The following is a 15,762-nucleotide window of genomic DNA, read 5'->3' as shown; positions in this document are numbered from 1 at the left end:
AAGAAATATGTGTTTAGAAGGGATAGAGAAGGAGTCCAAATGACAGTTTGAAAACTTTTGTCTGGGACATTATGTGTACATTGCACTCATCTAATCTAAGATAAAAATAGTTTTTTTTTAAAACATCCCCATTGAAAGATATTGTTTAATACAACTGAGAGAGTAGTCTAGCAATTATATATTATAGAATGTTTTACAGTTTGTGTTAATTGAATCTGTCAGATTATGTCCTTATATCTAATATAAAAGTCTCTTTAATTCTGAAACAGAATAAAATACATTGCAACAAAAACTTCTCAATAATATGTATTAAAATGTATAAGTTGTAAATGAGATTGCTGCTTAATACATTAAATCATGTTAGTTTTTAAGAGCGACCTTCATGTAGCCTGTTTTATATTTTCTTGGACATGAGCACTGTTTACTAGCATGAGATATAAAATTAAACCAGAATTAGACTTATTATTCTACTTTTCTATCTTGCTTCCTAAAGATAAATAACATAAGCATTAGAATTTTAAAAAATATATGTACCTATACTGTGGTTATCACTACACGTTGATGACAAATTTTTAGGGGACAACTTTAGAGATTCTCAACCATTTCATTCTTCCACCTGTGAACAGTGTGAGTTACAGTTGCTCCACATTCTCATCTGCACTTGAGCTCTTCAGTCTTTATTTTAAGCATTCTACTGAGTATGTAATGGAACACATTATGGATTCGACTTGCAAATCACTGATTATTAATAAGGTTGTGTTAACGTGGTCATTTAAATATCTTCTCTGAGTTCAAAATTTTTAATGGGTTCTTGGTTTTTTCTTTGATTTGGGGATTTCTTTTTCAACCCTATGGTTGCAAACAACTTCTAAACTTCTAACCCTCTGTTTTGTGACTTCACACTTTCAATGGTGCCTTTCAAATTTCCAGTGTTAAAGTTAAACTTAGACATTTTTCCTTTAGAGCTGAATGTCTCTTGTTTATGATTTTTGACACAAAGGTCATAAAATATCTGTTTAAATATGTATTTAATTATCTGTTTATTTTTCACATTTGTCGTATACAAATAGATCCATAATTGTCCTGGATTGATCACTTTACCAGTGAAGAGATGTAGTCATCCAGCTAATATGTTTTTAACATAATTATCCAGTGGGCTTGGCACCATTTATTTAAGACTCTTTCTCCCCTAAAACCACCATTGTTATTAATCAAGTAGTCATACATATGAATGTCTGTTTCTGGACTCTGTTTTTTACCCATTGATCTCTTTGCCTATTCTCCAATGCCATATGACGTTAACTATTGTAACTTTTTTTTTAAATTGACATTTGGTGATGTTTTACTACACTTTTCCAAGAGATCTTGGCTATAAATGACACTTAGCCTTTCCATGTAAATTTTATGGATAGGTTAATTTCCAAATTTAAAAAAAAATGAAGTCGGGGTCTTTGAACAGTATTGAAGCTTTAGAACAATTTGGGAAAACTTGATTAATTGAGTCTTCTGAAGCGTGGACAAAATATATAATTATTTATTTAGGTCTTTAGACATGTCTCAATGAGCTGTTGTTTTACTATCAAAAGTTTTGTATATCTTTTGTTAGATTTCATTTTATACAGTTGATATATTTTTTTAAAATCACTTAAGTATAGTAAATTATATCTTTTTAAGATGCTAGTTTCAATTCTAGGGTATATATACATACAAGAGATGCTTGTGTTGACTTTTTATCAAGCAAACTTACACATATCACATATTAAGTTTAATAATTTATTTGTAACTAGTCTGGAATTTACTTCTCCAGACATTTTTGCTTGAACGTTATGATAGTTTTATGTCTCCCTTCCTAAACTTTATAAATTTTATTTAATTTTCATTGTTTAATACACTATATAGATCCACCAATGCAATGCTGAATTAAAGTGACTATTATAGGCATTACGATCCTGTATTGATCAAAGATGCTTTTAATAAATCTCCATTAGACATGATGTTTATTTATTTTTTTAACATCTTTATTGGAGTATAATTGCTTTACAATGGTGTGTTAGTTTCTGCTTTATAACAAAGTGAATCAGCTATACATAAACATATATCACCATATCTCTTCCCCTTTGCGTCTCCCTCCGACCCTCCCTATCCCACCCCTCTAGGTGGTCACAAAGCACTGAGCTGATCTCCCTGTGCTATGTGGCTGCTTCCCACTAGCTATCTATTTTACATTTGGTAGTGTATATATGTCCATACTACTCTCTCACTTCGTCCCAGCTTACCCTTGCCCCTCCCCATGTCCTCAAGTCCATTCTCTATGTCTGCATCTTTATTCCTGTCCTGCCACTAGATTCTTCAGAACCATATTTTTTTCTTTTTTTTGTGGATTCCATATATATGTGTTAGCATACAGTATTTGTTTTTCTCTTTCTGACTTAACTCTGTATGACACACTCTAGGTCCATCCACCTTACTACAAACAACTCAATTTCATTTATTTTTATGGCTGAGTAATATTCCATTGTATATATGTGCTGCATCTTCTTTATCCATTCATCTGTTGATGGACACTTATGTTGATTCCATGTCCTGGCTATTGTAAATAGAGCTGCAATGAACATTGTGGTACATAAATCTCTTTGAATTATGGTTTACTCAGAGTATATGCCCAGTGGTGGGATTGCTGGGTCGTATGGTAGTTCTATTTTTAGTTTTTTAAGGAACCTCCATACTGTTCTCCATAGTGGCTGTATCAATTTACATTCTCACCAACAGTGCAAGAGGGTTCCCTTTTTGCCACACCCTCTCCAGCACTTATTGTTTGTAGAATTTTTGATGATGGCCATTCTGACCGGTGTGAGGTGACACCTCATTGTAGTTTTGATTTGCATTTCTCTAATGATTAGTGATGTTGAGCATCCTTTCATGTGTTTGTTGGCAATCTGTATATCTTCTTTGGGGAAGTGTCTGTTTAGGTCTTCTGCCCATTTTTGGATTGGGTTGTTTGTTTTTTTGATATTGAGCTGCATGAGCAGCTTGTAAATTTTGGAGATTAATCCTTTGTCAGTTGCTTCATTTGCAAATATTTTCTCCTATTCTGAGGGTTGTCTTTTTGTCTTGTTTATGTTTTCCTTTTCTGTGCAAAAGCTTTTAAGTTTCATTAGGTCCCATTTGTTTATTTTTGTTTTTATTTCCATTTCTCTAGGAGGTGGGTCAAAAAGGATCTTGCTGTAATTAATGTCATAGACTGTTTTGCCTATGTTTTCCTCTAAGAATTTTATAGTGTCTGGCCTTACATTTAGGTCTTTAATACATTTTGAGTTTACTTTTCTGTGTGGTGTTAGGGAGTGTTCTAATTTCATTCTTTTACATGTAGCTGTCCAGTTTTCCCAGCACCACTTATTGAAGAGGTTATCTTTTCTCCATTGTACATTCTTGCCTCCTTTATCAAAAATAAGGTGACCTTATGTGCATGGATTTATCTCTGGGTTTTCTATCCTGTTCCATTGATCTGTATTTCTGTTTCTGTGCCAGTACCATACTGTTTTGTTTACTGTATCTTTGTAGTATAGCTGGAGTCCAGGAGCCTGATTCCTCCAGCTCTGTTTTTCTTTCTCAAGATTGCTTTGGCTATTTGGGGTCTTTTGTGTTTCCATACAAATTGTCAAATTTCTTGTTCTAGTTCTGTGAAAAATGACATTGGTAGTTTGATAGGGATTGCATTGAATCTGTAGATTGCTTTGAGTAGTACAGTCATTTTTCACAATGTTGATTCTTCCAATATAAGAACATGGTATATCTCTCCATCTGTTTGTATGATCTTTAATTACTTTCCTCAGTATCTTATCGTTTTCTACATACAGGTCTTTTGTCTCCCTAGGTAGGTTTATTCCTAGGTATTTTATTCTTTTTGTTGCAGTGGTAAATGGGAGTGTTTCCTTAATTTCTCTTTCAGATTTTTCATCATCAGTGTATAAGAATGCAAGAGATTTCTGTGCATTAATTTTGTATCCTGCTACTTTACCAAATTCATTGATTAGCTCTAGTAGTTTTCTGGTAGCATCTCTAGGATTCTCTAAGTATGGTATCATGTCATTTGCAAACAGTAACAGCTTTATTTCTTCTTTTCCGATTTGGATTCCATTTATTTCTTTTTGTTCTCTGATTGCCGTGGCTAAAACTTCCAAAAGTATGTTTAATAATAGTGGTGAGAGTGGACAACCTTGCCTTGTTCCTGATCTTAGAGGAAACGGTTTCAGTTTTTCACCATTGAGAACAGTGTTGGCTGTGGGTTTGTCATATATGGCCTTTATTATGTTGAGGTAAGTTCCCTCTATGCCTACATTCTGGAGGGTTTTATCATAAATGGGTGTTGAATTTTGTCAAAAGTTCTTTCTGCATCTATTGAGATGATCATATAGTTTTTATCCTTCAATTTGTTAATATGGTGTATCACATTGATTGATTTGCGTATATTGAAGAATCCTTGCATTCCTGGGATAAACCCCACTTGATCATGGTGTATGATCCTTTTAATGTGCTGTTGGATTCTGTTTGCTAGTATTTTGTTGAGGATTTTTGCATCTATATTCATCAGTGATTCTGGCCTGTAGTTTTCTTTCTTTGTGACATCTTTGTCTGTTTTTGGTATCAGGGTGATGGTGGCCTTGTAGGATGAGTTTGGGAGCGTTCCTCCCTCTGCTATATTTTGAAAGAGTTTGAGAAGGATAAGTGTTACCTCTTCTCTAAATGTTTGATAGAATTCACCTGTGAAGCCTCCTGGTCCTGGGCTTTTGTATGTTGCAAGATTTTTAATCACAGTTTCAATTTCAGTGCTTGTGATTGGTTTGTTTATATTTTCTATTTCTTCCTGGTTCAATCTCTGAAGGTTGTACTTTTCTAAGAATTTGTCCATTTCTTCCAGTTTGTCCATTTTATTGGCATATAGTTGCTTTGAGTAATCCCTCATGATCCTTTGTATTTCTGCAGTGACAGTTGTTACTTCTCCTTTTTCAATTCTATTGATTTGAGTCTTCTCTGTTTTTTTCTTGATGAGTCTGGCCAATGGTTTATGAATTTTGTTTATCTTCTCAAAGAACCAGCTTTTAGTTTTGTTGATCTTTGCTATTGCTTCCTTCATTTCTTTTTCATTTATTTCTGATCTGATCTTTATGATTTCTTTCCTTCTGCTAACTTGGGTTTTTTTTGTTCTTTCTAGACATGATGTTTATTACTATGTTTTGTAAATGTCGTTTGTCAAATTAAGGTGTTCCTTCTGTTTCTAACTTGCCAAGAACTGTTTATCATAAATAGATTTTGAAGTTTTTCAAATCTTTCTGCATCTGTTGAGATGATCCAATACTTTTTTCTTCTTTATTGTGTTAATGATTTTTAATAACGATTTTCAAATGTAATTCAAGACCTACCTTCTTACAGGTGTGTGTCTGTGTTTGTGTGTTTATATGTGGTATTTTATATGTTGCTACATGACTTTTTCAGCTTTTCTTTTTTCTTTGCTTGACCTTTAGGGTTTTGCATCTATATGTGTAAAAATGGCCTCTAATTTTCTGATCTTATCATGTGTTTGTCAGTTTCTACTATGAAGGATATGATGGTCTCAAAGAATGCATAGGGAAATAGACTGTTTTCTTCTAAATTCTGGTTATACTTGTAAAATTAAGATTTTTATTTATTCCTCAAATTTTTGGCAAGCCTTATTAGTGATCCTATCTGGTATGCACTGGACTTTGTAGAAAGTATTTAAAATTCAGATTCAGTTTTTCTAAGTTTTATGAAGCGATTAATAATTCATCATCATTTCTCCTTCAGTTTTATAAGCTCTCTTCTTCTAGGAATTTTTCTAATTTGCTAACATTTTCATAGGTGTTTATAAAGATTTTCATAGTACAAATTTATTGTGACTTATGATCTAAAAGGTCTATTCTGATATTTTCTCTTGCATTTCTGATTTTATTATCTATACCTTCTGTTTTTTCTCATGATTAGTCTCACTAAAAGTTTATCAATTTTATTAGCTGTATTAAAGAACTGACTTTTGTCTGTGCTCATCCTCTATTATATGCTATTTTACATCTCATTATTATTTTCTGTCTTATCTTTCTTACCTTTTGTATTCAATTTACTATTTTCCTAATACCTTGGGATGAATTCCTAGATAATTGATTTTTCACTTTCTTCCTTTTTAATGAATACAAATAATGGAATAAATTTCTGACTACAACTTAAAATATCTTAACATTTCAAAATATTTTCTAATATTTTAAATTTGTATTGACTCATTTAATTATATAAAATATATTGCTTTATTATAAAAATTAGAGCTTTTAAAATATTGTTGTATTTGTGATAATTTCTAGTTTATTTTGGCCAGATGACATAATAATTATGATTTCAACCCTTTGAGATCTGATGAGACTTGATTTGCAGTACACTATAGCACTATTTTGAAAAAAAAATGCATGACTATATGTATTCTGTAGTTGTAAGTAGTGTTTTATACATGTAATTATTTAATGTAGGACAAGATTTAGAACCTTGCTATGGGTGAGCAGGCAATAAAAGTATAATGGGAAGCCAAATATGCCTTAATATCTAGCGTGTCTATAAAGGTGACAGTCATTCAGAGCTACCCCTAATAGCTGCAGGACCTGAAGAAGAGCACAAATGGAATTTTAATATGAGTGAAAGTTGACAAAAACAGAGACATTAAATTTTCTTCTTTTTTGTTGTTGTAGTTGATTTAAAATGCTGTGTTAGTTTCAGGTGTACAGCAAAGTTATTCAGTTATACAGACATATATATATATTTTTTCAGATTCTTTTCCCTTATAGGTTATTACAAAATATTGAGTATAGTTCCCTGTGCTATACAATAGGTCCTTGTTGGTTATCCATTTTATATACAGTAGTGTGTATATGTTGACCCCAAACTCCTAATTTATCCCTCCTTCCCTTCCCCTTTGGTAACCATAAGTTTGTTTTCTATATCTGTGGGTCTATTTCTGTTTTGTATATAAGTTCATTTGTATGTTTTGGTTTTTTTTTTAGATTTCACATATAAGCAATATCATATGATATTTGTCTTTTTCTGTCTGCTTACTTCACTTAGTATGATAATCTCTAGATCCATCCACGTTGCTGCACATGGCATTATTTCATTCTTTTTTATGGATGAGTAATATTCCATTGTGCATATATATGATCACATTTTCTTTATCCATTCATCTGTTGATGGCCATTTAGGTTTCTTCCCTGTCTTAGCTATTGTAAATAGTGCTGCAGTGAACATTGGGATATGTGTATCTTTTTGAAATATGGTTCTTTCCAGATCTATTCTTATTATGTCCATTTGTTATGTTGTGTTAATGAATGATTAATAAAATATGAACATATAATTCTTAAAAATTGTTGTTATTATATTTTATTCTTTGGAGCCACTAGGAAATAAGTTTTGTTATGCAACATCTAAGAGGGAGTCTTTGACAAATTAGCCTTTTTGCGGCTAAAATGTCACTACAACCTGAAACAGTGTCCCTCCTCAATATTGACATCAGTGCAGCCTGAAAACCTTCAAAATATCTGAACAGTCTTAATTTGTTTTGAGGAAATAAGGCAAGAGGTGAAAGGGACCTGGAACCTGAATGGGCTAGTGACCTGATTGGTGTTAGTCAGAAAAGTGAATATCTTGGTTTGTAGTTTGTAGAGTATCAATTCTACACTCTGGGTATTATGTGATGGTAATGCCATATTTCCTTTAATAATTGTATTGTTCAGTGTGTTTATACTACACATGGCCTTCTTGTACAGGTATAAAGACAATACAACAGTTATTCTTTCTCCTATATAATAAATGGCCTGCATTCCTCTTCAACTGGGATTGCTGCTGCTTTTCCACTGTCTCTACAAGGATCAACTGGGAAATCATTTGTCTTTATAATGATCTGTGATATCTTAGTAATAATCTATGTATTTCCTGCCCTTATTTTTTCTTCACAAATAACTCATGGTCGATATATATTCTTCTATATTCATTAATGCTACATATTTTATTCCTACAATTGTATATAATTAATGTGGATTCTGTTTTGGATTATTAGCACCACAGAATGGCTATAGAAAAAAAAAAATGGCCAAGCATTTCTAATCAAGCAGAATTGGTATCTGTCAGATTAGCTGCCTGAGAATAGATTCCACTGCGAGCAGAGTGACTCCCTACCTTGGCAAAGCACCCATTCCATCAAATTTCCCAACACTTCACCTGTTCTACGATGGTGCTGTCCTCATTTTCATTTTAAGGGGTTATCTCAACACCTACTCCATCTACCAAGATTGCATTCTACAACACTTTATTTTGGATAATCCCATGTGTTAATTTAAGGACCTCTTTTGCCTATTCAGGTCCCGAGTCCTATTTTACTTTGATAATCAGATTTTCATTGCTCTCAAAACTAAATAGATAACCAATTCCTTTTTATACAATTTTGAGGGTCTGCTGCCTGAAAATATTTGGTTTCAACAATGCAATTCTAAGAAATGGAAACCATTTAAAGCTATTTAAATCCCCCATATGCTTAATACATTCAGTTTAGTGTTGACAGAATCATTCTCAATGGATGGAACAGTGGACTCTAGATTGATCTCCAAGAATGATTCTCAGTACAAAACTATAGAATTGGCCCAATAAGAGAGCTGTTGCTTTTTTCACAAAGAGGTAGGTGGGAAAACAAGTTATAGTTGAAGTTCTTGATTCAAGAACACGCTACAAGTGCTGTCATCCAAGATTTAGGAAACTTTTGCTGCTGTGGCTGCATCTGCCTTTCAGTAGTCACAAATCTAATGTCTAGCCACCAGAATGCAGATGCAGAAAACGCAGTGTCCAAAATCTCACTTTTCAGAACCAAACCAAAGCAATAGGAAGATGACTTCTTCATTTCCACCCTCCAAATTTTGAACAATTGCATTTAATTTCAGATTAATTTGCACAAATTAATTTTCATTTAAAATCATGACTGCAGAAAAGACCTGCAAATATTATGTTACCTATTTAGGCTCTGATTTAGAGAAGGCACACTAGAAGAAGATTGAGATTAGCAGCTTACCATTTCCACTCCAACATCAGTTAAAATAAAAAGGCAAATTAAATGTGGGGCAAGGATGATGAAAAAAACTTTCCGTTTTCTACATTTCAGAACATCAAGGTCAAAGAGTAAATACAAATAATTCTGTAGCAATAGTAGTTGTGAGTGGGGCAACAGTAATAGAATTATTCTACGCAATGCCACAAAATTTAGCTGCAGTAAGTCAAACCAACAGAAGATGTCTTATTAGCAGTCCCAGAGGCAATGAGACAATGATGCAATTCCTTAGTATTCTAACGTAAAATGATTTTGAAGCTATACCGTTCAGCATCTATTTCCACATGTTTACATAATGAAGAGTTTAGCAAATTACTTTACATTACCTCAAAATGCCTATGGCTATTGTATTGAAATTGGATTCAATTAGACACACTCTTAGTTGAACTAAAAAGAAACAGAAATCCTTATACACCAACATGCAATCCTCAGCCTTGTGGGCCTCAAAAAGCAATTATGCAGGAGAGTTCAGAATTAGTGTCTGTTTACTAGTTATGCATATGAACACGGTAGTGATGCCAGCTTCTTGGGCTTTGCTTATACTGATACAGGAGTCCCAGCATTACCATATATTATTCAGCTCAGTGTTCCGAGTGTGGTGTGAATTATAGGTTCCTAACATATTACTTTTCTGTAATGCAGGAAGCCATTGTTAGAAGCAATCCAAGAACTTGACCTCTAGTATTTTCAATAAATTTTTAAGAGTTAAAATCTCTTTATTAAATCTTTTTCAAACTAAAATAGAAAGCGTTGTTTTACTAAGAGAGAAACTAGAATCAGCAATCCTCAGTGATGTTCCTTGAATAGCTTTATTTATTTATTTATTTTAAATGTGTGTCATATATTTGTTTGGCAATGTAGAATGCAAATTACAAGATTCACAGCTCTGAGAAAATCCATAAATTTAAAAACATAAATTTTTGTTAATCCCCTAAGTTGTATTATGTTATATTAACATTCTCTAGAACCAGTGTTTTGGAAACACACTATGAGAAAGGCAACATTAGGCAGTTTATTTTATGTAAAAAGCACTTAAGGGATTCATGAACATCCGGCAGATTAATCATGTGTTCCTTTCATTAAAACTTTTGAAATTGAATTTTATTGTCACAAAGATGGAAAGTTTTTAGAATATTAAAATACCACCACCTGATTTAAATGCATACTTTACCGCAGGCTCCTCCTATTAAATCTTTATTGGTTTCTAACTATCAAGAAATTAGGACAGAGTTAATATCTGACCTGAGGAAACAATATGCTCACACAAAATGAAATAAAATATTAATAAATTGAAATTAAGAACAGCTATAAAGATTTAAGTCTTAGAGCCTTATCTCCCAGTTCCACTGAGAACAACAGATTAAGTCACCTAAGGAGATCAAGTGTCCCATTATGTAAGAATATTTTAAAATACCTTTTCATAGCCCATAGGAGTCCTTCTCAAGGTCCGACAATATTCAGTATTTAGAAGATATTTATCTTCTATTTATCAAGTACTTATTGACAACTTATGGTGCCACAGGTACATACATTTTTACTTCTATAGTTTTATTTCATTAAAACCATAACATTATAGTTTTATTTATGCAAATTTTAATATTTCAAAGGAAAATGCAATATAAATGAGGAAATAAATTATTTCAAAACTGATATTTTAATGTGTTTATGGAACATTTTACATAATTATCTCCTGTGGTAGATTAAGGATGACTGCAAATTAGTTGACATTTCTCCCATGAAGATGTGCATCTGTGACCTTGCACTTTGAAATCTGTGTGGTCAAGGTACTTTCTTGACCAATGGAATATGGCAAAAGTGATGCCAGGACAGTTTTCTATCCCAATTCTTAGAACTGGCAGCTTTTACTTCCTCTCTGTTGTGATATCACTAACTTGTCAGCCATGAGTAATCCATGTTGCAGTATATCTTCCAGGCCCTATCTCTGAGTTATATATATCAAATTACCATCGACTTTTCTCAAACTGTATATACAGAATGCTACCTCACACTTACTTGTGCTTATATTTATTTTTAACATTCCTTCTTTGCTAATGTAATTAGTGTTACTAAGAATAGAATATGAAGCATATTTTAATTTGTGAGTCCTTCCCAAATTCCATGGATGTTATGTATTTTTATGCATAAAATGTTTCACAGAAAAATTTATATGTAGATATATTTATCACTTCTTGCATTATTATTTTTAAATTTATTTTGAAGGCCTGAATTTGCTCACATTTTTTCCTAATATTATTATATAATAGTAGGAAACTGAAGGATTTGGGATCCTAAAGCACATATGAAAAGAGGAAAAACCCGTTATCAAAGTGGTAGTAGATTAAAGCTCAAAACACTTAATAATAATACAGATGATAAGCAAGGGAAAGATAAAAAAAAATATTGAAGTCTTATGGAGTAATGTTGAGCCATGACTTTCTTGGGATATAACATCCACCTTCCTAATATGTCTCACTCAATACATGATTTGTCTTCTGTACTTCTTTTTTATAAGGTTATATCTTAAAACCCAGCTTTCATTATACAAGATAAATACGTTCTAGAGATCCAGTGTACAGTATTATGCTTATAGTTAACAATACTGCATTGTGCACTTAAAAATTTAAGGGGGTTGTTCTCATGTTGTGTCTTTACCACAATTTTAAAAAGAGTTCCAATCGAAATTTTACCTACTGAAAGAAAGCTTTCTTGACTAATTTAGTCCCAATTCTGAGATCATGCAATACATATATATGATTCAAGTGGTTTCATTTGATAAATTAGAAATTTTCTTGGTAAGTAACTTTTTCTCATATTTGTGCCTTTTATGTCCTTAGCAAATGGATATTAGAAAAATGAAAAGTACTCAGTAAATACTTTTTTCAGGTTTACTTTTGTTGGTATTTTTAACTTTCTTGAAGATAATAACTATCATCTTTTAAATTTCATTTATAAATAAATATATACTGACCACAATAAACTAATCACAAATGGAGAAATACATTTTAAACGTTAAAAAGCCATTTAATTTTCACTTTTTTTGAAAACTGTATTCAAGGGAACGTAGCCAAAGATTCAATAAAAAGTTTACCAATGTTGGGCTAAAGAAAATATTCTAATATCTATTGTGATGATGGTGGCACAATTCTGTGGATATGTTAAACATTATCTAATTTAACACTCTGGAATACAATGGAATATTATTTAGCCATGAGAAAAAGGAAACCCTGCCCTTTGTGACAATATGTATGGACCTTGAGGACATTATGAAATCAGACAGACAGAGAGAGAAAAATACTGTATGGTATCGTGTATATGTGGAATCCAAAAAGAGCCAAACTCATAGAAAGAGTAGAATGGTGGTTACCAGAGGCGGAGGGTGGGGTACATGGGGAGATTTTAGTCAAAGCGTACAAACTTCCACTGATAAGACAGGTAAGTTCTGGGAATGTTCTATACAGCATGGTGATTATAGTTAATAATATTGTATTAAATACTTGAAAGTTGCTAAGAGAGTAGATCTGAAGTGTTCTTAGCACACACAAAAAGGTATTATATGAGATGATGGAGGTATTAGCTAATGCTATGATGGTAATAATTTGGCAAAATATGTGTATCAAATCAATATGTATACACCTTAAGCTTACACTATATGTCAGTTATATCTCAATAAAGCTGAAAAAAAAAAAAAACCAACAAAGATCTCAAAAACAGTTTTCAGGAACACATCTGAGGTCAATAATCAAACACAATATTCAATCCAAACATTGATATTAAGGGATAGGATAGGCAGTTATGCAGACAAGAGATAAAAGCACACATACATTGTCAAAGGCAGTAGGAAAAGCAAGTAGGTTTGAAAGAGAGGGTAAAAAGCAAGATCATTTGAGATGTATAGGCTGATGAAATTCTTTGGAGTGCAGGAGAGCAGTCCCTGGTCATATCTGATGGGATGCTATCTGATAAACCTAATGTAACCTCATTAACATTAATTGCTCTTTGGGACTGGGAGAAAACTTTAGTAATACTAACTCTGGCTATCTAGGATGAGCCAAGTTTTTGTTGATTCTGAAGCCAATTGTACTTCAGGGGTCCTTTCTTGACAGGAAGAATACTGAAATTTTAAATGCAAAATGAAATATAGACTAATCTGCTCCTGGCTGTGAAACATATTTGTAAAGATACTTTCTTTATTAAATATTATATCAAAGAAAATGATTTGGGAAAGCCTGAGCATTTACCTGATGTTGAGAGAGGCCATGTGCAATTGATCATTACTCTGTGTGCCTGTCAGATTGTCTTAGAACTTACCAATATTTCTTCACTAGAGAATATTATTTGTATATCTTTTCTCCAGTGTGTTCTAAACTTTGTATATATTCATTATGACTGATTTTTTTTTTTTTTTTGCGGTACGCGGGCCTCTCACTGTTGTGGTCTCTCCCGTTGCGGAGCACAGGCTCTGGATGTGCCAGCTCAGCGGTCATGGCTCACGGGCCCAGCTGCTCTGTGGCATGTGGGATCTTCCCGGACCGGGGCATGAACCCGTGTCCCCTGCATTGGCAGGCAGACTGTCAACCACTGTGCCACCAGGGAAGCCCTGTGACTGAATTTTTATGGTTGGTGTAATTTTGAGGCTTTACAATACTCTCAGTTATAAAATAGACCCTGTTAATTTCCACAAAGAATTTAATAGAGCAGAATTTATTCCTAAAAAAATTGATGTGACTGACTGCAACAAGAGAAATTGTCTATTCTGAGAACGAAAAGCACCAAATGAAGTCTTTGATACCCATGTTTTAAGATTTTGTCAAAGGAGTACACAAAAGATGAAATGAAAGAAAAAGAGGTAATTTTTAGATAGCTTTGGGCTATAAATGCAATCAAAATAATTGTCATCCTGTCAAGACCACATATTATATCTTATACTAGGAACTGTGGAATTGAGTATTATAAATAACTAATTATGCAAATTCAGTAAACAACAGCAAATATTTACTGAGCAACTATTCTGTAACAGGGGTTGCAGGAAAAAAATGGGGAAAAACATAGTCCTTGTATTTATGGGACTAACAAGTGGAGACAAACAATAAATAAATAAGCTCAGTATCTATTAAAACCAATAGTTATAGTTGCATTCAAGAAAAATAAAGCAGGAGAGAAGAGTGAAGAGATCTGCAGAAGGATAGATAGTATATGAGTTACATTTTCAACAACACGGACAGAAAAGGTTTCATTGAGGACATAATTTGCACAAGACTTGAAGAAGCAGAGGGAATGGATCTTACAGATATTGAGAGGGAAGGAATTCTGATTACAGACAGCAGGGACCAAGGTTCAGGTTTATCACAATTTTAGCACTGGTAAATCTTACCTTTAACTAGCTGCTTTGTAGATGCCAAGACCTGAGCTTGCCATCCCTCTTCAGGACTTGTAATTGTTTGTGTACTTGTATGCATTTTCTAAACTTCTCGAAGCTGGTGGATGCTTCTGATCTCCCTATCTTCAGCATCTTTCACAGTTCATTATGGGTCCTGTATAAATAATTGATAGATGCTGTTGATGTTTCAGCAGTTCCTATAACTGGAGGTCCTTACCCTTCCATCTATTATCTCCTTTTCAGTCTGCTCAGAATTATTAAGGTGTGTGCTATAAATTGATTTCTACCTACCTCCCACCCTGGTTATCCCACATTGCTAAATTAATCATTTACACTCTCACTTGAGGCTTAAAATTTATGATTGTCTGTAAGTGTATTAGGAGTTAGAAAAATTAGTAGATCTCTTTATATTGCTTAAATATTAGTATATTTGGACAGTAATCCTATCCTTATCCTGCTTAAAATTATTTAAAATTCATCACAAATGAAAGGGTCTTCGCAAATATGTTTCCCTGTGTATCATGTGTATTTCATATTGATAAATTTCTATAAAATTGAATTAATAAGCTGTCCTTTATATAATATCAAGTAATAGTAAAAATTTAATCAATCTTCCTAAACACCAGGCTCCAGAATTTCCCTGTTCAGAGTAATATGTTCAATGTTTTCCTAGTACATAAGATGAGGTCCAGAGTTCTGTATATATTGAATATACAGTATTTAGGAAAGCTTGAAAATGAACAACTAAAATAACAAAAATGACCATCACAATCACTAAACATATTTATAAAAATTTGAAGAATAAACTGACTCATAAGCAGTATTTCCTGTCTCTGAAATAAAAACTCAGAGAACTAAAACTTACCTCTACCATTCCAAACCATTTATTGAAGAATTTTCTGATAGAATCTTGACAGAATAGCTTCCATAGTGATCTTCCCTGAATTTTCTACTACTACTTCAAGTGATAAAAATAGAGCTCACCTGAATGAGGAAATTTACTCTAAAGGAAATCATTAGGAATAAAGCTTCATTAGGTTGGATACATATTAGGTGAGAAGTGAGGGAAAATGTACATTACAGAAGTGAGAGAAAGAGCATTCTAATTAGCAGAAAATGTGAATGAAAATATTATGATGGAAAAACTAAGATTGTTTTCAGAAAGTAGCTGATAGTCTATTTTTGGACACAATATTATGAATTTTCAGAAGTAAGTGAGGAGTAATAAGCAGATAGA

This window comes from Monodon monoceros, unplaced genomic scaffold (genome assembly GCF_005190385.1).
Source record: "Monodon monoceros isolate NGI ecotype Baffin Bay Population unplaced genomic scaffold, NGI_Narwhal_1 Super_Scaffold_8, whole genome shotgun sequence".
Taxonomy (NCBI): domain Eukaryota; kingdom Metazoa; phylum Chordata; class Mammalia; order Artiodactyla; family Monodontidae; genus Monodon; species Monodon monoceros.
Note: the sequence above shows the minus strand (reverse complement) of the source record.